The sequence below is a fragment of the Lithobates pipiens genome, unplaced genomic scaffold (assembly GCF_037356315.1).
Source record: "Lithobates pipiens isolate NorthernLeopardFrog02 unplaced genomic scaffold, aLitPip1_a1.2 Scaffold_14, whole genome shotgun sequence".
Lineage (NCBI taxonomy): Eukaryota > Metazoa > Chordata > Amphibia > Anura > Ranidae > Lithobates > Lithobates pipiens.
In genome coordinates this window covers 1671361-1694704 of record NW_027507728.1, presented here as the reverse complement: position 1 = coordinate 1694704, position 23344 = coordinate 1671361, and the positions used below count along the sequence as shown (strand labels likewise).

Below are 23344 nucleotides of genomic sequence, written 5' to 3'. Positions count from 1 at the left end.
ATTTCCGTTTAATTAGTACGGTTTTCATAGACTACGCATGCTAAGAAATGAAAGAATGCATACAAAGCTAGTCAACACATTGCGTCACTTCTGAAGTTGTATTCTGTCATACGAGAATTTTCGTATGGTGAGTAACCTCCTCTCGACATGAGACTAGCATGCAACAAAAAACGGACAAACAGTCGCCAGAAAATCTGATCGTGTGTACGAGGCTTTAGAGCAGGGATATGCAATTAGCGGACCTCCAGCTGTTGCAAAACTACAAGTCCCGTCATGCTTCTGCCTCTGGGTGTCATGCTTGTGGCTGTTAGAGTCTTGCTATGCCTCATGGGACTTGTAGTTCTGCAACAGTTGGAGGTCTGCTAATTGCATATCCCTGGTTTAGAGGGTGGCTGTGCTTGCTCTCCATGGTTCTACTCCTATGTAGGACTGTAGCCACCCTCTCTTGTTTGCTACTGAGACAGCCTAGAGCAGGAATCTGCAATTAGCAGACCTCCAGCTGTTGCAAAACTACAAGTCCCATCATGCCCCTGCCTCTGGGTGTCATGCCTGCGGCTGTCAGAGTCTTGCTATGCCTCATGGGACTTGTAGTTCCGTAACAGCTGGAGGTCCGCTAATTGCATATCCCTGGCCTAGAGACTATGCACTATGGCAGGGATATGCAATTTGTGGACCTCCAGCTGTTGAAAAACTACAAGTCCCATCATGCCTCTGGGTGTCATGCTTGTGGCTGTCAGAGTCTTGCTATGCCTCATGGGACTTGTAGTTCTGCAACAGCTGGAGGTCCGCTAATTGCATATCCCTGGCCTAGAGACTATGCACTATGGCAGTTATATGCAATTTGTGGACCTCCAGCTGTCGCAAAACTACAAGTCCCATCATGCCTCTGCCTCTGGGTGTCATGCTTGTGGCTGTCACTGTCTTGCTATGCCTCATGGGACTTGTAGTTCTGCAACAGCTGGAGGTCCGCTAATTGCATATCCCTGTCCTAAACCATGTAGGTTTAGGAGATATTTCTTGGACCTACAGGTAAGCCTTAATCTAGGTTTACATGTAGGTCAAAGTGGTTTGTAAGGTTTTACAACCACTTTAAGCTTTGGTAATAAAACTTGGAAGCTCATTGGTCTCTTGCACTTTCCAGCTTTAGTAAATAAACCCCATTGTGTACTTAAAAGTGGGGTATGCCTGTACCTAATAAAAGGAAAGTTAGGCTAAAGCCTCGTACACACAGTACGATTATTGGCAGGGGATTGTCTGACAGACTGTTGTCCTAAAATCTTACTGATAGTACGCTCCTTTTGACAATTGTTGTCCAACTTTCAGCCAACAAATGTTGGATGGCTACTAAATTTTCGGAGGACAACGGTTTGACGTTAGATTTTCGGATGGTCAGTACGCAAATCCGTCGCACAAAAGTCGAAAGTACAAACATGCATGCTCGGAATCAACGCTCACCAAACATGAAGTTAGCAGAAGGGGACCAAAGGGTGGCGCTCAAGAGCTGAAATTCCTCGTAGTACGTCACTACGTTTGTGTTGTCGAGCGACAATTGTGTACCGTTAGCATGCAAGACAAGATCTTGGCACAAATCAGACGCTCGGTGGGCCAACAATTGTACCGTGTGTACGAGGCTTTAGGCTCCATGCACACTGGAGCTCATAAACTGCAGTTTATTGGAGTTTGGGCGTTTTTTTTTTAAAAGCCCATAAACTCCACTCTAATTTAGCCTATCTGTCCATGCACACATAGCTTTTTTTTTAGCTTTAATGAGCAGTGGAGTTTATGGGCTTTTTTCTGAATGGCAGAAATTTGCGTTCAAAGTGCCGTTTTTCACCGCTAAAAAAAGACAAACGCTGATGAACACTCATAAACACGCGTTAATTAGTGTTCGGCATTCTATTTTTTCAATGCATTGTGGGAGTTTGGAATGCACTGTGGGATTTTTGGAGTGTCCTCTGTGTATTTTTAGTGAAAACGCCCATAAACACTACCGCTAATAAACGCTCATAAACGCTAGTACAAAACGCTGTTAAAAGCATGTTTTTCAACCAGCGTTTTCTGACAGAAATCTGGCGTCCAGAAAAAGGTTTTTTGAGCTTCAGTGTGCATGGAGCCCTATCCCCTGTACACACAGTCGGACATTCTGCCAACCAAATCCGTCGGATTTTTTCTGACGGATTGTGTCTGACGGATTGTGTCCGAAACTGTTGCATACACACAGTCGGACCAAGTTGTCGGAAAATCCGATCATTCAGAACGTGATAACGTTATTTAGTTACGATGGGACTACATTCAGGCTAGTAGCCAATAGCTTTGATGTAGGAATTTGATCTGAGCATGCGTGGCACTTGGTCCGATCAAAATTCTCTACACATGATCAGAGTATGTCCGATCGAACCAGTTGGTCGGAAAATATTTCCAACATGTTGGAAAATTGGGTCCGACGGATATTCCGACGGAAACAGTCCGATGCATACCACACACAGTCGGATTATCCGACAACACGGTCCGATAGGACACATTCCGACGGATTCTCCGACCGTGTGTACAAGGGCTAAGAGTACACAGGAAATATTTAGTAACCTGACCATGTTAGCAACATTGCTAGCAATTACTTGCTAAAGTCCTTATCAATTGATACACACATGGAACAAATGGCTTCCCATGAAGAGAGGCATGTAAGTAGCATGCCGTAAAACATCGCAGAATGCTTCAAAATGTTTGTACTTCATAGATTTGTTCAATGCATAGAGAAATCAATGGCTACTAATAGCAAGTAACTGCCAGAGATTTTAGTAGCATGTTTGCAGGACTAAAAACTGCATGTGGGCTCCTTGCTTAAGCTGGCCATAGATGGATAGAACTTCAAATGAAAATTCTTAAAGCAGAACTTTATCCATAACGACTTCATTAAAAAAATAATGAAACATACTCTGCATTCCACATGAATAATTATGCTACCAAAATTAGTTTGTGCTGTAAATTGCCTCCAGCATTGTTTCTGTTTCTTCTTGCTGGAAGCTGCCATTTTGCTGAAGCCCTGAGCCTCTGAGCAGCAGAAAATCTTTAACCTGTCAGCAGATCGGCCTCTAGTGGCTCTAAATTTTAGGCCCAGTGCCGAAAAAAAGAGCAACTGAGCATGTCCAGGGCAGGGTAAGACGGTGTATTACTGGATTGTAAACAGAATACACTTTTTTTCAATGTTTTTACATAGTTATACCTGCAAAAGGGGCCAGCCTGATCTAGCAGGACTAAATTTTCTGACCAAAGTTCCACTTAAAGGCTAGTTTACACCACAAAAACGTCCTCCAGATATTTTCCTGATGCATTTTTATGTGTTTCCAGTGCGTTTCAGGTGATTTTTTCAGGGGGATTTTTCTTCACTTTACTGGGGCTCCTTGCATTTTTGATGCGCCTTTCCACGTTTCAGTAAAGTTCTGCGCAGGAAAAATGCAGCATTCACTGGCGTGAACTATGCCATTGAAAACCATGTAACCTACTTTCTATGCATTTTGGATGCAGGAAAAAAAAAAGCACTGAAACGCTTGTGCTGTGAACTCACCCTTAAGAAAAGTCTTAGAAAAATTTGTATGAAAATTCTCAGAACATTCGAAAGTTGTTCCAAAGATTTCATTCGCTTTTAACATTTGACTTTGGAATGAATGGCGATTACTGAATGAAAAGCCCCATACACTGTTAGAAATTCGTTCATTTGAGAATAATATTCCATCCTGCTCCTTCGAATGTGCTCATTGAAAACAAAACGTCAACATGACCCACTAATATTTAGAAACAGAAACTTTCTTAGGCCGCGTACACACGGGCGGACTGTTCGCCCAACCTTGTCCGCTGAACAGTGTTTGGGCGGACAGTCCGCTCGTGTGTGGGCTTTCAGCGGACAGTTTCAGCGGACAGTTGGACGGACAAAGTCTTTCGGAAATTCCGAAAAACTGTCCGCTGAAACTGTGTTTGAGCGAACAGTCCGCCCGTGTGTGGGCTTGTCCGCTGTACTTTCGAAATGAGCGGACTGTTCCCGCTCGGAAAGTCCGCCCATTTCGAGCGCGTGTACAGGTAGGCGGGGCCCGCGAAGGAGACGTCGCGGGCTCCGCCGCCTGGAATGGGCTTAAAGGGGAACCCCAACGCCGAAAAAAATCGGCGTGGGGGTTCCCCCAAAGTCCACACCAGACCCTTGTCCGAGCACGCTACCCGGCCGGCCAGGAAAGGGGGGCGAGCGAGCGCGCCCCCCCTCCTGAGCCGTACCAGGCCGCGTGCCCTCAACATGGGGGGTGCCTTGGGGAAGGGGGGGCCGCGCGGCCCCCCCACCCCAAAGCACCTTGTCCCCATGTTGATGAGGACAAGGGCCTCTTCCCGACAACCCTGGCCGTTGGTTGTCGGGGTCTGCGGGCGGGGGGCTTATCGGAATCCGGGAGCCCCCTTTAAGAAGGGGGCCCCCGGATACCGGCCCCCACCCTATGTGAATGAGTATGGGGTACAATGTACCCCTACCCATTCACCTGTGAAATAAAGTACAAAAAAAAACACAACACACGAGAAAAAATATTTTATTGCACAGCTCCGGGGGTCTTCCGTCTTCGGGGGTCTTCTCGCCGGACTCCTCCACTATCTGTGTGTAGCTCTTTTACTAGCGGAGGAGTCCGGCTTTCTTCCTCCCCGCCGCCGGCCTCTTCTCCCGACTTCGGGGGTCTTGTCCCCCTCTTCGGTTCTTCTGCCGGGCCACCGCGCCTTCTTGTAGCTCTTTTACAGGCGGTGGCCCAGTCTTCTGTCGCCGCTGTCGCCGCCGCCGCCTTCCGTTCTTGTTCTTCTTCTTGTTCTTCTTCTTCTTCTCCTGGAGATGTTGACTCGACGATCTCTCCGGCCGGAATGCCAGAGCCGCGCTGTGCGGTCACTTATATAGTGACAATGGGGCGGTGTCACATGGTATATGTCACATGGGTTGGTCACATGGGTTGATGTCACATGGGGACTATGACATCGTAAGGGGGCGGGGTCACCATGTGACCAACCCATGTGACATATACCATGTGACACCGCCCCATTGTCACTATATAAGTGACCGCACAGCGCGGCTCTGGCATTCCGGCCGGAGAGCTCGTCGAGTCAACATCTCCAGGAGAAGAAGAAGAACAAGAAGAAGAACAAGAACGGAAGGCGGCGGCGGCGGCGACGACAGCGGCGACAGAAGACCGGGCCACCGCCTGTAAAAGAGCTACAAGAAGGCGCGGTGGCCCGGCAGAAGAACCGAAGAGGGGGACAAGACCCCCGAAGTCGGGAGAAGAGGCCGGCGGCGGGGAGGAAGAAAGCCGGACTCCTCCGCTAGTAAAAGAGCTACACACAGATAGCGGAGGAGTCCGGCGAGAAGACCCCCGAAGACGGAAGACCCCCGGAGCTGTGCAATAAAATATTTTTTCTCGTGTGTTGTGTTTTTTTTTGTACTTTATTTCACAGGTGAATGGGTAGGGGTACATTGTACCCCATACTCATTCACATAGGGTGGGGGGCCGGTATCCGGGGGCCCCCTTCTTAAAGGGGGCTCCCGGATTCCGATAAGCCCCCCGCCCGCAGACCCCGACAACCAACGGCCAGGGTTGTCGGGAAGAGGCCCTTGTCCTCATCAACATGGGGACAAGGTGCTTTGGGGTGGGGGGGCCGCGCGGCCCCCCCTTCCCCAAGGCACCCCCCCATGTTGAGGGCACGCGGCCTGGTACGGCTCAGGAGGGGGGGCGCGCTCGCTCGCCCCCCTTTCCTGGCCGGCCGGGTAGCGTGCTCGGACAAGGGTCTGGTGTGGACTTTGGGGGAACCCCCACGCCGAATTTTTTCGGCGTTGGGGTTCCCCTTTAAGCCCATTCCAGGCGGCGGAGCCCGCGACGTCTCCTTCGCGGGCCCCGCCTACCTGTACACGCGCTCGAAATGGGCGGATTTGCCTCCTCCTTACGTGGGCGAGTCCGTTCATTTCAAAAGTTGAGCGAACTGTTTGCCCAACCTTGTTCGTCAAACAGTCCGCTCGTGTGTGGGCAAGTCCGCTCATGCAAATTTTGAGCGGACTGTTTGCCGAAACTGTTTGACGAACAAGGTTGGGCAAACAGTCCGCGCGTGTGTACGCGGCCTTAGAACCTTCTTTTCATAAAAATTTCCATTTGCAATTCTACTCATCTATGGCCAGCTTTATAATGTTAGTTTGGTTTTAGGTGGATTGCTGGCAGTTTTAATTACCTTCCGACTACCTATAATCCCTAAAAACTTTAGCGGTGAAATCTCTGCACCTGAGTCTCCAGTTACACCCTCCTGATGCTGAAATTATGAGAAGCATTCCTCCTATATACTGTAATGATTTTCTAATTTTGAGTATGCAGCAAAAGAAGTGAGACTGCTAAGTGGTCACAGGCAGATCTGAAAACCATGGTGAGATGATTTTACAACCGGAGTGTCCAAGCATTATAGAATTATAGAGGGTGCATAGGTCTGCCAATAGCCAAAATCTCAATTTACTTTGTAGAGTCCTGCTAAAAGGCCAGGCCTCCCAAAATATTTCTGTTACAGGTGGAGCCCAAAGGTTTCTAATATTTCTCAGTGAGATATCACTATATTTTATGAGTCTCTGCCCACCATGGGGTGTTCTTGCCCATCATGTACAATCTCTGTATTATAAAGATATGGCAGAGAAGGTGGGAAATCATCATAATGGTCATAGCAGATGTGCAGACCCAAGAACTCAGCTCAGGGATGGTGGGAACCCCTTATAATGGCCATAGCAGGTGTATAGACCCAGGAACTCAGCTCAGGGATGGTGGGGTGCCTCATAATGGCCATAGCAGGTATCAAGACCCAGAACCTCAACTGAGGGATGATGGGAACCCCTCATAACGGCCATAGCAGGTGTATAGACCCAGGAACTCAGCTCAGGGATGGTGGGGATGCCTCATAATGGCCATAGCAGGTGTCAACACCCAGGAACTCAACTGAGGGATGGTGGGAACCCCTCATAATGGCCATAGCAGGTGTACAGACCCAGGAACTCAGCTCAGGGATGGTGGGGGTGCCTCATAATGGCCATAGTAGGTGTCAAGACCCAGGAACTCAACTGAGGGATGGTGGAAACCCCTCATAATGGCCATAGCAGGTGTACAGACCCAGGAACTCAACTGAGGGATGGTGGGAACCCCTTATAATGGCCATAGCAGGTGTATAGACCCAGGAACTCAGCTCAGGGATGGTGGGGGTGCCTCATAATGGCCATAGCAGGTGTCAAGACCCAGGAACTCAACTGAGGGATGGTGGGAACCCCTCATAATGGCTATAGCAGGTGTACAGACCCAGGAAATCAGCTCAGGGATGGTGGGGGAGCCTCATAATGGCCATAGCAGGTGTCAAGACCCAGGAACTCAACTGAGGGATAACGGAAACCCCTCATAATGGCCATAGCATGTGTCAAGACCTAGGAACTCAACTGAGGGATGGTGGGAACCCCTTATAATGGCCATAGCAGGTGTATAGACCCAGGAACTCAGCTCAGGGATGGTGGGGATGCCTCATAATGGCCATAGCATGTGTCAAGACCCAGAACCTCAACTGAGGGATGGTGGGAACCCCTCATAATGGCCATAGCAGGTGTATAGACCCAGGAACTCAGCTCAGGGACGGTGGGGATGCCTCATAATGGCCATAGCAGGTGTCAACACCCAGGAACTCAACTGAGGGATGGTGGGAACCCCTCATAATGGCCATAGCAGGTGTACAGACCCAGGAACTCAGCTCAGGGATGGTGGGGGTGCCTCATAATGGCCATAGTAGGTGTCAAGACCCAGGAACTCAACTGAGGGATGGTGGAAACCCCTTATAATGGCCATAGCAGGTGTATAGACCCAGGAACTCAGCTCAGGGATGGTGGGGATGCCTCATAATGGCCATAGCATGTGTCAAGACCCAGAACCTCAACTGAGGGATGGTGGGAACCCCTCATAATGGCCATAGCAGGTGTATAGACCCAGGAACTCAGCTCAGGGACGGTGGGGATGCCTCATAATGGCCATAGCAGGTGTCAACACCCAGGAACTCAACTGAGGGATGGTGGGAACCCCTCATAATGGCCATAGCAGGTGTACAGACCCAGGAACTCAGCTCAGGGATGGTGGGGGTGCCTCATAATGGCCATAGTAGGTGTCAAGACCCAGGAACTCAACTGAGGGATGGTGGAAACCCCTCATAATGGCCATAGCAGGTGTACAGACCCAGGAACTCAGCTCAGGGATGGTGGGGGTGCCTCATAATGGCCATAGTAGGTGTCAAGACCCAGGAACTCAACTGAGGGATGGTGGAAACCCCTCATAATGGCCATAGCAGGTGTACAGACCCAGGAACTCAACTGAGGGATGGTGGGAACCCCTTATAATGGCCATAGCAGGTGTATAGACCCAGGAACTCAGCTCAGGGATGGTGGGGATGCCTCATAATGGCCATAGCAGGTGTCAAGACCCAGGAACTCAACTGAGGGATGGTGGGAACCCCTCATAATGGCTATAGCAGGTGTACAGACCCAGGAAATCAGCTCAGGGATGGTGGGGGAGCCTCATAATGGCCATAGCAGGTGTCAAGACCCAGGAACTCAACTGAGGGATGACGGAAACCCCTCATAATGGCCATAGCATGTGTCAAGACCTAGAAACTCAACTGAGGGATGGTGGGAACCCCTTATAATGGCCATAGCAGGTGTATAGACCCAGGAACTCGGCTCAGGGATGGTGGGGGTGCCTCATAATGGCCATAGCAGGTGTCCAGACTCATGAACTCAACTCAGGGATGGTGGGAAACCCTCATAATGGTAATAAAAGGTGTTCAGACATGGGAACTCCGTGCAGAGATCTCACCAATGGAGTCCCCAAGTCCTAGATAAAACTGTCAATGGGTTTATCTCTCTGCATCCACCAAATAGTGAAAGATCAGTTATAGATAGTTATCTTCTAAGATCAGTCTAGATTAGCATTGGTAACCCTACTTGTCCCAGCCATCACAGAACTACAATTCCTGCAAAGTCTAACACGGCAAACAATCTAGCATTTGTAGTTCTCCAGCTGGTGAGTCGATGTTTGTTTGTCATTGCCTTTTCCGCTGGACTGATCCATGAAATATTTGTCTTGGTTTGGTCAGAACTGGTTTTACCTGTCCAGACATAGAATAAAGGGATAGTCCAGAGAGGATTATAAATAGAATTTACTGAGGTTTAGGCTAATAAGACATGACATTGGGAGGAACTGGTGATGATGGAGCGTGGGGTGCAGCTCATAGTGAGTTAGTAGAATGAGCAGTGCAAGAGACCATTACACATGCATAGCCAATCAGCAGCCACTTTTAACAGGAAAGCATCCATTCATACAAAGATGTAATATGACATAATGGATTTTTTAGTTAAAACATATGCAAGAGCAGATTTCTATCTTCAAAATACTTTTTTTCCTTACTCTTTTTATGTAGAGAGCCCCCTTCTCACCTTCTGTCCTGATGACCACACAAGTATTAAGAGGGAATCTCTCCACCAGGGACAAAGAGAGCTATAAAAACCTGAGGATCTAATCCTTCACCATTCCATCAGAAGTTAGAAAACATGTTCTGACTGAAGTTCCACTTTAAGATATGCACACGCAATTTAATTCAGTCAGTCCATGTGGAACTTTATCTGACTGATCTGTGAAGTTCTAAACCTGAGTTCTAAACACAGCACAACAGGCTTATTTACTAAAGGCAAATCCACTTTGCACTACAAGTGCACTTGGAAGTTCAATCGCTGTAGATCTGAGGGGGAAGATCTGAAATGAGGAGAAGCTCTGCTGATTTTATCATCCAATCATGTGCAAGCTAAAATGCTGTTTTTTTTATTTTACTTGCATGTTCCCCTCAAATCTACAGCGACTGCACTTCCAACTGCAAAGTGGATTTGCCTTTAGTAAATAACCCCCATTAGGTCAATATGGGGCTGCTTTTTTAGCCAGATTTGACCATTTCTGTAAATCTGCTGGTCAGATTTTTTGAATTGCTGATCTTCCCAACATTTCTTAAACCTAGTCTGATATTCAGAGCCAAGCAATTATACAGCGAAGTATGAGAACTGGGGTACAGAGAATGAGGTACTGTACGGAAAGAGGGGTATAGGAACTGGAGTATGGGAGGTGGGGTACAGGAAGTGGAATATTGAAAGTGGCGTATGGGAGGTGGGGTACAGGAAGTGGAATATTGAAAGTGGCATATGGGAGGTGGGGTAAAGGAAGTGGAATATTGAAAGTGGAGTAAAGAAGATGGGGCACAGGAAGGGAAATACTGGAAGTGGAATATAGGAAGTGGGGTACAGAGAATGAGGTACTGTACGGAAAGAGGGGTATAGGAACTAGAGTATCTGAAGTGGGGTACAGGAAGTGGAATATTGAAAAAGGAGTATGGGAGGTGGGGTATTTGTAAGTGGAGTAAAGAAGGTGGGGAAAGTGGGGTATGGGAAGTGAACTACAAGAAATGGAATTTGGGAGGTGATGTATAGGAAGTGGAGCACGGAAACTGGAGAACAGGAAGTGGAGTATAGGAGGTGGGGTATGGGAACTGGAGTACAGAAATCGAACATGAGAAAAGGAGTATGAGACGTAGAGTAAGGGATGTGGGGTACAAGAAGCAAAGTAGGATGTATGGGAGGTAGTGTCTGGGAAGTGGAATATGAGAAGTAAAGTATGGGTAGGTGGGGTATGGTAAATGGAATATGGGAAGTAGAGTACAGGAGGTGGAATAAAGGAAGTGAAGTATGGCAAATGGAATGTGGGAAGTGAAGTGTGGGTATCTGAAGTGGCGTTTGGGATTTGGGGAACAAGAAGGGGAGTATGGAAAATGGGGTATGACAATTGGAGTACAGGAAGTGGAATATGGGAATTGGAGTTTCTTTTACTTTCAATGATTACGGTAAAATAGGACAAATAGAGAGGGTGAATCTCCCTATTGGAGACACAAAGAGCAATAAAAATTGACAGGTGTCTAATCCATCTCCACTCTATCCAACACTGAAAAAAAAAGCTTTGCCTTTAATTATACTTTAAGGATGAGAGATGCGAAATGGAATATGGGTAGTGGGGTACCTAAAGTGGTGTTTGAGAAATAGGGAACAAGAAGTGGAGTATGGAAAGTGGGATATGAGAAGTGGAATATGGGAACTGATGTGAGAAGTGGGGTTAGGTAAGTAGTGTAAGGGATGAGGAGTATGGGCAGTGGAGTACAGGAAGTGGAGTACAGGAAGTGGAGTACAGGAAGTGAGTACAGAAAGTAAAGTAAATAGAGTATGGGAACCAGATTGCAGACAGAAGATTACTGGCCGTGGTATATGGAATTCTAAGTATGGGAGGAATATAAAAGTGGAGTATTGGGAATGAACTACAGATAGCTAAGAACCAAATACAGAGTACAGAAACCTGAGCATAGGAAGCAGAGTACCAAAAGTAGAATACAGGATGAGTGCAGGAACCTAAGCTTGGGAAGCAGAGTCTTATGCCCCATACACACTATCAGATTTTCTGCTGATTTTTTTTTTTCCTTCAGATTTACCGAAACCATGTAGTGGAAGGGCCTGCCTGATTGCACACAAGTTGAAAGTCCTAAGGTTTGACCTCATATTATATGGTTTTGGTAAATCCGGAAAAAAATCAAAAGAAAAACTGTATGGGAACCCGAGTACGAGAAGCAGAGTAAGAGAATGGAAACAGAGTGCAGACTACAAAAAGCAAAGAGCCTGCTCTGCCCAATCACTCCTCTGTGGAGTGATAACTGAGACACAAAGGGCCGAGCCATTGTGCTGGCAGCAGACGCTGACAGTTGTCAGCAAATGTGAGGCCAGCAGCTGGTCCCTCTCAGCCTGGCCAACCTTGTGATTGATGGAAAATCCCTCCGTAGCACTTAGCCCAGTCTCTCTGGTCTCATGAAGAATTTCCTACTGTAAATCACAAATCAGGATTTTATTTCCAGGATCACTTCACTGATAATTCATATTCTGTTAATGTTCAGCAGACAACTTTAGGTACCTACAGCTCTCCGATCTGAAAATCGTCAGGATACGATATAAGGTTCTATTTACCAAGGTGACAAGTTTGGTTGCAGACTACCGATTTCCTGTTTGGGTCGTGGCACCATGAAACTGACAGACACCCTCCTTTTAAATTAGCAAAATGACCGTCTCTGCCTTTTATTTTTCACGCTATGCTGTCTCTGGGGAGAGCCATCAGCAGGTGTAGGTGTTTCTGGGCAGAACGGTCAACAAGATTTGAATCCCTGAAAATCCTAAAGTTGTCACCTTCCTGGGATTGTAGATCTTTAGGCGGGGGAAAATCTGTCACCAATACGCTGGGATCCTCTGAAAATATTTGTTGCATCTCTGAGGTCTTTCTGGATCAAGCGCTGTCCCCTCCCTTTCATTTGTCTTTCTATTAGTTATGATTAAAATTTGTTCCTTTATGGCATATCCACTGTCATTTGTTAAACCTTTTGCAACAGCAGTAGATGTGACGGCAATACAAATGGGCTTTAAAGTGGTTGTAAACCCTTACAAACCACTTTGACCTACAGGTAAGCCTAGATTAAGGCTTACCTGTAGGTCCAAGAAATATCTCCTAAACCTACACGGTTTAGGAGATATTTGCCAAAAGACAGGCACCGCTGTGTACGGCGCATGCAACGTAGACAGCGGCGCGCAGGCGCACTGAGTGCGCCGCTGTCAACGGCGATATGCCGCGAGTGGCGGCTCCCGTGCGCATGCGCGGGAGTGACGTCGTCACGGCTTCGTCGAATGACAGCGCCGGAGCAGCAAGACCCACCGAGAAGATGGATGCTCCGGACTACAGGGGACAGCGGTCACTTTGCTGGCTCCTGTGTCAGGTAAGTGACACATAATGGGCTACAAAGCGATGCATAGTAGTCCATTATGCTTTACCTTTGCAGGGAAACAAAGAGGAAGTAAACCCATCAGGGTTTACTTCCTCTTTAAGGCCCAGCCGCTGCATATATGTTTCTGTCTTGTTCTGAGGCACAATTCACTGACAGCTAGTGGTTCAATACCGATAATCAAGAGCTGATGGGCGCAGCTCCTGGTTATATCAGCACTATTTAGCCAATCACAGTGCAGCAAGATCAGTGGCCGATTAACAGCCCATTTGAAGCACAGGCTCCAGCTTGCATAAAGGGGTTAAATAAAGTTATCTTTTTTTTGTAATAGGTTTTTGGTAATCAATTTAACAAAGCCGAGGTGGACAATCACTGTACTGTATGTGCCACTATCGAATCTTAAGGGCATTTGGTTGGACATCTCTCTGGACCTGGGCAGCTGCATGCCCTTCTTTAGGTGGCCGTCGGGGGGGGGGGGGGGGGGGGTAAAACTGCAGTGCAACCATTTGTTTTTACCGTTCTCAGCCACCGTTCAAACAGCCTCAATAGGATTTTCACTTGATTTTCACCCCAGTGTTCGCTCCCCCCGAAGCTGGAAAACAAACTGCTGTTTTTGTTAAATTTCATGCATTTTTTTTTTTTTCAATAAAAAGCCAATGGTAATCTTACAGAAAATTTCAAGATAATTCATTGCAGCAGAATCCACCTATAATCGGTCTGTTTGTTTTGAGTAGAATTGGTCCCCTAATTATAAATACAGATTACAGACATCCACGATCTAACACTAACTTATCTAGCCCTGTAAAGAAGAAATCAGTATACCTACCTTTTTTGAAGCCAAGCCAATCTCCAGTGGCGGGGAGCTCTGCCGAGGACACACAGCTGTGAAATTAATGGGGAGTGACGTCACCCATAGAGTAATGCTGGCCATACACGGTTAGAATATCGTTCGGAAAAAACGTTCGCAAATTGTAAAATTGTAAAAAAATGCCAGAACGCCAACATTGTATCAATAGATGCCGCCCAATATTCGACATAATAGCAATCAATAACAACATAAATAGTACAATTGTCCTCGATAGATTATCATTATTTCATGACTAAGCCTATTTTTGGCATTTGGTGTTTATAAGTTAAAATCCATATTTTTTGCTAGAAAATTACTTGGAACCCCCAAACATTATATAATATATATATATATATATATATATATATATATATATATATATATATATATATATATATTTTTTTTTTTTTTAGCAGAGACTCTAGAGAATAAAAAACGGCGATTGTTGCAATATTTTATGTCACACGGTATTTGCGCAGCGGTACAGTAACAGTAAACAGTAAAATTAGCCCAATTTTTTTGCATAATGTGAAAGATAATGTTACGCCGAGTAAATAGATACCAAACATGACACGCTTTATAATTGCACGCACTCGTGGAATGACGACAAACTACGGTACCTAAAAATCTCCATTTATTTATTTTAAAATTAATAAATAGTTTTAAAAAAAAATAAAAAATTTTGATCACTTTTATTGCTGTCACAAGGAATGTAAACATCCCTTGTGACAGTAATAGGTGGTGACAGGTACTCTTTATGGAGGGATCGGGGGTCTGTAAAGGAGATCCCTCCTTTACACTTCAAAGTATTCAGATCGCCGTTTTCCGTGACTCTGAATACTGTATATATTTTTAAATACGGCGCCATTGGCAGCCGAGTAAACGGGAAGTGACGTCATGACGTTGCTTCCGTGTTTACTATTAGGAGACTGGAAGGAAGCCGCTTACAGCTTCATTCCAGTCCCTGCCCAGCAGCCGGAGGCATCGGACTGTGCATCGGTGCTCCCGATTGAACGGGAGCACCGGTAAGAGCGGCGGGAGAGGGGGGGACGTCCTCCGGCATAACAGCCGAGCGGCTTTTAGCCGCATCGGTTGTTATGGCTGGAAAGCCAATCGCCCGCTGTGAAAAACGGTACCGGGATGATGCCTGCAGGTGCGGACATCATCCCGGTATAACCCTCGGAAGCCGAGTACGCACATCTGCGTACGCTCGGCGGGAAGGGGTTATATAAGTAGCAGAAATGCGCATGCGCTGTCGATTTTTCGAACTATTTTCGTTCGATTACACTACTAATCGGTCAAAAATCAATCGTTTTTGTGAAAAAAATCCAACATGTTGGGGGGGTTTTTTTGGCACAAAATTTGCATTTCGAGAATTGAAATGTAACCACTAACGTTTCGAACGATCGAGCGTAGCGGACGTTTTTTCCGAACGATATTCTAACCGTGTATGGCCAGCATTACTATGGGGCTTCCGTTGTCGGCTGTGTCCTCTGCACCCGCCTCCACAGCGGAGGCGCAGCTGACGGCTCAGCGTGGGATTGGCTGCAAAAAAAGTTATGTATACAGATTTCTTCTTTACAAGGCTAGATATATTAGTGTTAGATCATGGATGTCTGCAGATGCAGGGATTTTAGTGTTAGGGTGGACTTTAACCACTTCAGCCTCGGACCAATAAATACCTTAAGGACCAGAGGTCTTTTTGCAATTTCGCGGTCATGCAATATTGCACCCAAACGAAATTTGCGTCCTTTTCTTCCCACAAATAGAGCTTTCTTTTGATGGTATTTGATTGCCTCTGCGATTTTTTTTTTTTGCGATATAAATGGAAAAAGAGCGAAAATTTTGAAAAAAAAAGATATTTTCTTCTTTTTGTTATAAGAAAAATCGAATAAACTAAATTTTAGTCATACATTGAGGACAAAATTTATTCAGCCACATGTCTTTAGTAAAAAAAATGTCAATAAGCGAATATTTTTTGGTTTGCGCAAAAGTTATAGCGTCTACAAACTAGAGTACATTTTCTGGAATTTACACAGCTTTTAATTTATGACTGCCGATCTCATTTCTTGAGGTGCTAAAATGGCAGGGCAGTACAAATCCCCCCCAAATGACCCCATTTTGGAAAGTAGACACCCCAAGGAAATTGCTGATGGGTATGTTGAGCCCATTGAATATTTATTTTTTTTGTCCTAAGGGATTGAATAATGACAAAAAAAAAAAAAAAAAATTTTTTTTACAAAAAGTTGTCACTAAATGATATATTGCTCACACATGCCATGGTTATATGTGGAATTGCACCCCAAAATACATTCTGCTGCTTCTCCCGAGTACGGGGATACCACATGTGTGGGACTTTTTGGGAGTCTAGTCGCGCACGGCACCCCGAAAACCAATCACCACCTTCAGGATTTCTAAGGGTGCAAATTTTTGATTTAACTCCTCACTACCTATCACAGTTTCGAAGGCCATAAAATGCCAAAATAGCACAAAACCCCCCAAAATGACCCCATTTTGGAAAGTAGACACCCCAAGCTATTTACTGAGAGGCATGTTGAGTCCATGGAATATTTTATATTTTGCCAAAAGTTGCGGGAATATTACAAACTTTTTTTTTTTTGCACAAAGTTGTCACTAAATGATATATTGCTCACACATGCTATGGGCAGAAGTCAAATTACACCCCAAAATAAATTCTGCTGCTTCTCCCGAGTACGGGGATACCACATGTGGGGGACTTTTTGGGAGCCTAGCCACGTACGGGACCCCGAAAACCAAGCACTGCCTTCCGGATTTGAATATAAAATGCTATAAAAAACAAACTAACCAGAGTCACCCGTAACACTTATACGGTGATCAGTGGTGAAAGGGTTAACTAGGGGCAATCAGGTGGTTCAAATTTTTATTAGGTAGTATATGGGGGTCCCTGGCGCTATATAAAAACCTGACGGGGAACCTAAATAACTAACTGGCTAACCAGCGTCACCAATGACACTTATACTGTGATCGCTGGTGAAAGGGGGTGAAAGGGTTAACTAGCAGCAATCAGGGGGTTAAAACCATTATTGGGTAGTATATCGGGGTACCTAGCGCTATAAAAACCTGGCTATGAACCTAAAAAAATAACTAGCTACCTAGCGACACTAGCGACACTGATGCAGCGTTCAGAAAAATTATCGCTTAGTGACACTGGCAAAAGGGGGTGAAAGGGTTAACTAGCGGAAATCAGGGGGTTAAAACCATTATTGGGTAGTATATCGGGGTACCTAGCGCTATAAAAACCTGGCGGTGAACCTAAAAAAATAACTAGCTACCTAGCGACTGTAGCGACACTAATGCAGCGATCAGAAAAACGATCGCTTAGTGACACTGGCAAAAGGGGGTGAAAGGGTTAACTAGCGGCAATCAGGGGGTTAAAAACATTATTGGGTAGTATATCGGGGTACCTAGCGATATAAAAACCTGGCGGTGAACCTAAAAAAATAACTAGCTACCTAGCGACACTAGCGACACATGCAGCGATCAGAAAAATGATCGCTTAGTGACACTGGCAAAAGGGGGTGAAAGGGTTAACTCTAGGGGCAATCAGGGGGTTAAATCTTTATTGGGGGGTGATAGGGGGCTACCCTGGACCTAACACTAACTGTCCTGACAGTTTTTACTGTCACAACTGACACTGAATGCATTGATCAGTAAAGAAATGATCAATGCAATCAGTGACACTGTGACTGGGGGGGGGATCGGGGGGGGGATCGGGGGGGGTTTGTGTGCCTGTGTGTACCTACATGTCAGTGTAGTGTTGGTGCACACTTACTTTTACTGTTCTCCTCGTAGTCCGGTCAAAAAGACCGCCCCGAGGAGAATGACATCACTTCCTCCTTCCTGTGTAAACAATACACAGGGGAGGAAGCTTCTCATTGGCCAGGAGCGATCCAGAGGGGGTGGCCGAAAACCAACGGCCATCCCCTCATCACGGAGCGCTCCTGGACCGAATCGGACCGCCGTATCCAGCGGGAGGGGGTCCGATCGGACCCCCCACCCGCTGGAAGGCAATCACGTAGATGTACGTGATTATGCCTGCCTGTGCCATTGTGCTGACGTACATTGGCAATACGGCGGTCCTGAAGTGGTTAATTTGCAGAAGGGTCCCTTGCCGTTCAATCTGGCCAGATTTTGTCATGTACGGATTTCAGTGCTGACCCTTTACACTAAATCTTACTGCCAAATCAGCCCAAAATGTTTTCCATGGTTTGCCCTATCAGCACCATCTTGGAAAAATTCAATTTAAAAAAATTTGACTTTTGTCAAAGGAGCAGAGCAGAAAGTAATCGGCTGGACAGCACCTGCATCCAATCGGATGCTAGCACTGTTCAAATATTCTGACAGCTATAGGTGCCAGCTGTCACAGTGAAATAGCTGGCACCGCAGATCCATCCATCCACGCTGGATGGGGGAATCGAGTGATTTCTCTTGTTCAGCCCCTGGAGCTGAAAAAGTGAAATCTTGATGTGTGTGCCAGTTTGAATTGACTGGATAATTTAGGTAGGTCTTCAGATTAAATATTTTTGGTAATCTAAACCAGAGCCCTGCTGTCCTGCCCGCTCCCCCCCCCCCTCGATATCCTATGATACCCCCACCCCGCTCTTTAGGCAATTATAATAATTGCAGCTTGTCTGAGCAGCCCTCAGCACTCCCGCACTGTGTGCCTATGGCAGCTGCTGGGATGAATTACATCTTGCACGACCACAAGAATCTCAAGATTTATTTTAAGTCTGTAAAAAAAATAGAGATTTCCAGTGGTCTATGGTTGGAGTTTTAGGACTTGAGGCGGGGATGTGTGTGTTGTACTACACTCCCTCAGCAGATGTGATATTCTAATTTTAGGCAGTTATGAATGATTGAGACAGACATGTTCCAGGGTTAATTCATCCTAGTATCAGTAAATCTCATCCCTGGGGATCACATCTACAGCAGAGTGTGTAGCCAGCATGCAACGTAGAATAAGCCGGTGGGGTCCATGCAAGGGGGCAGAGGCATGTTGGCTGCGGTACTTCTATTGTTCTCACTCTATCCCCGGACGTGCAGGATCTGCTCACGCTGCACAATACCTTGAGCTGGGCTTAAAAATGACTTTTTTTTTTTTTTTGTTAAAGAATTCATTTTATCTTTCGTAATGTATTTTGTTATACATATGATTCTAAGAAAAATCTGCCAGCTACAAAAATCTTTTCAATTAATAATCTGCCCGATAAAAAAAAAAAAAGTAAATTGACTGTCCCAGCAATCGCCAGTCAGCTAGAGAAGCTTTCTCGGCTCTAAAACTGAAAATCAAACGTAAAAATGTTTTAAAGTGGTTGTAAAGTCATTTTGGGGACTTTTACCTACAGGAAAGCCTATAATAAGGCTTACCTGTAAGTAAAAAAAAATCTCCTAAACCTGACTGCAGCGGCGCATGCGCACAGGGGATTCCCGGCTGGAAGTCCGGCAGACGCCGGACCCTGCCGGGAAGAAATCTCCCGCTCGCATGCGCGGGAGTGACGATATCGCGGCTCCGGCCACTCACAGCGCTGGAGCCGCGATACCCCGGAATAACCGCAGAGGGAACATGTCAGCTCACTCGGCGTGGATCGGGCCAGATGTTGGGCCATATACAGGGGATTCCTGGCTGGAAGCCCGGCAGTCGGCGGACCCTGCCGGGAAGAAATCTCCCGCGCGCATGCGCGGGAGTGATGATATCACGGCTCCGGTCACTCACAGTGCTGGAGCCGCAATACCTGGAAGAAACGCAGAGGGAACATGTCAGCTCACTCGGCGTGGATCGGGCCAGATGTTGGGCTAGATACAGGGGATTCCCGGCTGGAAGCCCGGCAGACGCCAGACCCTCCCGGGAAGAAATCTCCCGCGTGCATGGGCGGGAGTGACTATATCGCGTCTCCGGCCACTCACAGCGCTGGAGCCGCGATACCCAGAAGAAACGCAGAGGGAACATGTCAGTTCACTCTGCGTGGATCGGGCCAGATGTCGGGGCCTTGTTCTAAGGTAAGTATTTCATAATGAGCTAGTATGCGGTGCATACTAGCTCATTATGCCTTTTCCTTTGCAGGTGGGAAAAAACAAACAAACACAACAGCGGGCTTACAACCGCTTTAAATCTGATGTACTTATTAAATTAAAGTAGAAGTCCATGCTAACACAAATATCCCCTGCATCTACTGGCATCTAACATTAACCTATCTAGCCCTGTAAAGAAGAAATCGGTATACATACCTTTTTTTTTTAAGCCGCTCCGACCCGATCCCACGCTGAGCTGTCAGCTGCGCCTTCGCCGTGGAGGTGGGTGCGGCGGACACAGCTGACAACTGAAGCCCCATAGTAAGTCTATAGGTGACGTCACTCCCCCATGTATTTCACAGCCATTGTCTGCCATGTCCTCTGCAGAGCTTCCGCCGCTGGAGATCGGGTCAGATCCGTTTCAAAAAAAGGTATGTATACCGATTTTCTTCTTTACAGGGCTAGATAGGATAGTGTTAGATTGTGGGTCCCAGTAGATGCAGGGATTTTAGCTTTAGTGGCCGTTCACACTACCGCGACATGTCAGGCGACTTAGCCGCCTGACAAGTCGCGCTCCGTTCTGTACTATAGAACCGTTCTAATAGGAGCGACTCAAGTCGCTCCGACTTAGAAAAAGGTTCCTGTACTATTTTTGGGGCGACTTCAGGCGACTTGCATTGACTTCTATACAGAAGTCGTTTTGCAAGTCGTTGCTGAAGTCGTGTGCAGGTCGCGTCTGTGAGTCGCGCTGCAAAGTCGTGTCGCCCCCTGTGTGAACCGGCACTTAGGGTGCACTTCCACTTTAAATTATTATTATTATTTTTTTTTTATGGACAGAGTGTAGAGGGGTTAAAACACCTGGCAGGTTTATATTGCTCTCTGTTCCCCAATTGGTCACATTCACCCTCTCGATTTGTCATGTTTACTGTCGTTCTCAAATGTAAAAGAAAAGCCCACATTTTGGGTTGTCCCCAGAAAAGTAATAGAGCGGAAAACGTCCAATGGGGACATTAGTTCTGGTGACAACCAAGGATTCCCTCACTTTGAAAAGGGTTTCCAATCACTTTCTTTTGTGGCTATGAGACGGGAAATGAAGGGGAATTTCCTTAATGGGACACAGATGGCAAGAAAGAAAAAAAAAAAAAAAAAAACCTGACGGGGGTTAAAATCCCCCTTTCATCTAAAATAAAAAAATATATATTATTATTATTATCAACGATTAATATAGCGCCAACAGTTTACACAGCGCTTTAAAAAATAAAAAAGTTTTGCCTTTAATATTAGTTTAAGACCACTTATACAAAAAAAAAAAAAAAAAGGAAGAGGTTGGCAAGAAATGCCAGCTCCGTGAATTTAGTGATCTGCAGGAGGTTATTGGGAGGTACCCAAGTTACTCATCATAGTGCAGAAAACTTTTCCTGAGTACTGATATGCAGAGATCTGACCAATCTAGACACGCACTCCTCATATTATTCAGAGAAAATTATTTCCACAGAAGAATTTGTTTGCAAAACCGAGCGTCAAAATTGGTGTTTTATTCCGATTTTTCTGCGTTCCCCAATGCAGAGGATGCACTGCTTGTAGGAAAACTTGGTCATGTTGTCTGCAAATGAGCACCCACACTGACCCGCAGCTCTCTGAACTAGTCAGGACTAGATAGGACCACTGGTGAGGGGTGAAGCCCCCCCCCCCCCAACCTGGATCTGAGCATTAGATCCATTCCTAAGGCTGGATTCACAATCTAGGCAGTTTTAGTGCTTTTTGCATTTTTTGCACTTCCATAGGAAACCATGTTAAATGGACTGTAGAGCAAAAATGCAAAAAGCACTAAAACTGCATAGGTGTGAATCCATTCCTAAAGAGGAATTCTGGGTGCAGCTCAGCTGTCAATCACTTCTCCCTGACAGACATCTCAGAAGTTCTGCAGTGGCTCCAATAGGATTCTCCGCAGCCGACCTGCCAGAAAATGACCCCATCTACCCACCCCGCAGCTAAATAACTGCCCCTGCCCCCAGCAGAATTAAAGTTAGTGACGTTGTGACCCTGCAGCCCATGCATGTCTATATAAGGAGCAGAAAGTTATAGCAATGAAGCCAGGAACTTCCCAAAGAAGGTCAATAACAATAAACGATCAGGGGGTGCATGCTGCCCTGCCAGGGGGGCATCGGATCTGCCATGGAGCTCATGCAGTGTTCGCAGAGGATGCTGCTCCTCCCTGCAGCAAGCTGCCCCCCTCCCCCCCCCCAAGAGAAAAAGTGTGGCCCCTGCACTGCCACAGATTGCAGAAGTGATCAGAGGGCGGATTGGGGCACCTACCTGATGGCTGACCTCGCTGCGAACACACACACACACGGACTGATCGCAGCTCAAATCTGCCAGACCTCTACTGCACACAGGAAGGTAAAGAGCTATGAAGAGCCTCCACCCCAATGACTCATCCACTGCTGCTCCACCCACTGGTGGCTGGGGGTAGTGCAAGCAGTAGAGGGGCTGCCTGAGCCCACGTCGTGCCAGCTGCAGGGAGGAGGAGGAGGAGGAGGAGGAGGAGGAGAGGTCAGCTGCTGCTGCTGGAGATTCATGTGTAGACACAGCCCTGATTTGGAATGGAATCCCTCTGTCTGTCCATTCTTCTTCCTCACTTATGCCTCTTTTTGGTTCTGAAAAATGCACAATTAACTACTAAAGGTTTTTACAGCACTGATTATTCCATTCAACTTCTGTGTTATCTTGGAAAGTCAAAGTAATGTAAGAGTAATGATGGATAAAAGCCCTTCTGGGTGTAATCATCATCCTCTGTGTATGACTAGATCATGGTGTGTGTGGCAGGAGCATGGCAGTGCTGGGACTCTCTTCCTCATTCTTATCTCAGAAAACAGGGAGGTGTACATAGACATCCTCCTATGAGAGAAGCCAGGACTATCGGGCACCAATCACACCTCAGCATTTTGTAGCTGGGTTCACACTTGTGCGATGTTACACTTTGCTTGTGATTCGCACCGCACATGCGATGTCTGTGTGATGCAAATTCAGCCATACAGATTGCATGGCCGAATTTGCATGGCATTGGCACCAAAATGGCGCAGGACCCTTTTTTTTTGGTCCGCAAAGGAATCAGATCGCATTGGGTGTTCACAACAAGTCCTGGTCCAGAAGTCCTAGAGAGATCAGGAAGAGCAGATGCCATCTACGTCCCCAGGCTGTGGTCCTACAAGAGGCTGCATCTTCTGTCAGACCAGACTGAACCCAGGCCATCGCTCTCTCGTCCTCCTTGAGCACTTTCCCTCCAGGCTTCCTTCCAGGCTGTGGCTCGGCTCCTGTAGTTGGGGCAGGAGGAGGGCGGTGGTCGACCTCCTGGCTGCCACTTGCCACAGCCTCCCCCAGGCTGAGTATGAAAATGGGACATAGTTTTATTTTTTTGCTCATCAATCACACCATTTTGTGCTCATGACCATGGTCGTCCGCAGGTAGGGGCAAGGGGGGTCAAGTGCCCCCCCTGGAATCAGGGATCAAATCTTAAATTCAGCACAGTTC

General features: G+C 46.6%; 1 protein-coding gene across 3 annotated transcripts in view; it reads right to left on the bottom strand.

The window, feature by feature from the left end:
* The window catches only part of GSN (gelsolin), an 86548-nt gene extending 64250 nt beyond the window's left edge, over window positions 1-22298 (bottom strand). The window contains exon 1 of one of the 3 annotated variants that reach the window (XM_077479166.1): window positions 22130-22298. The gene's annotated coding sequence lies outside the window, so the exon portion shown is untranslated. The remainder of the gene's footprint in view (window positions 1-22129) is intronic. The other 2 variants (XM_077479164.1, XM_077479165.1) reach the window with 2 other exon arrangements.
* Window positions 22299-23344: the final 1046 nt, after the last annotated feature.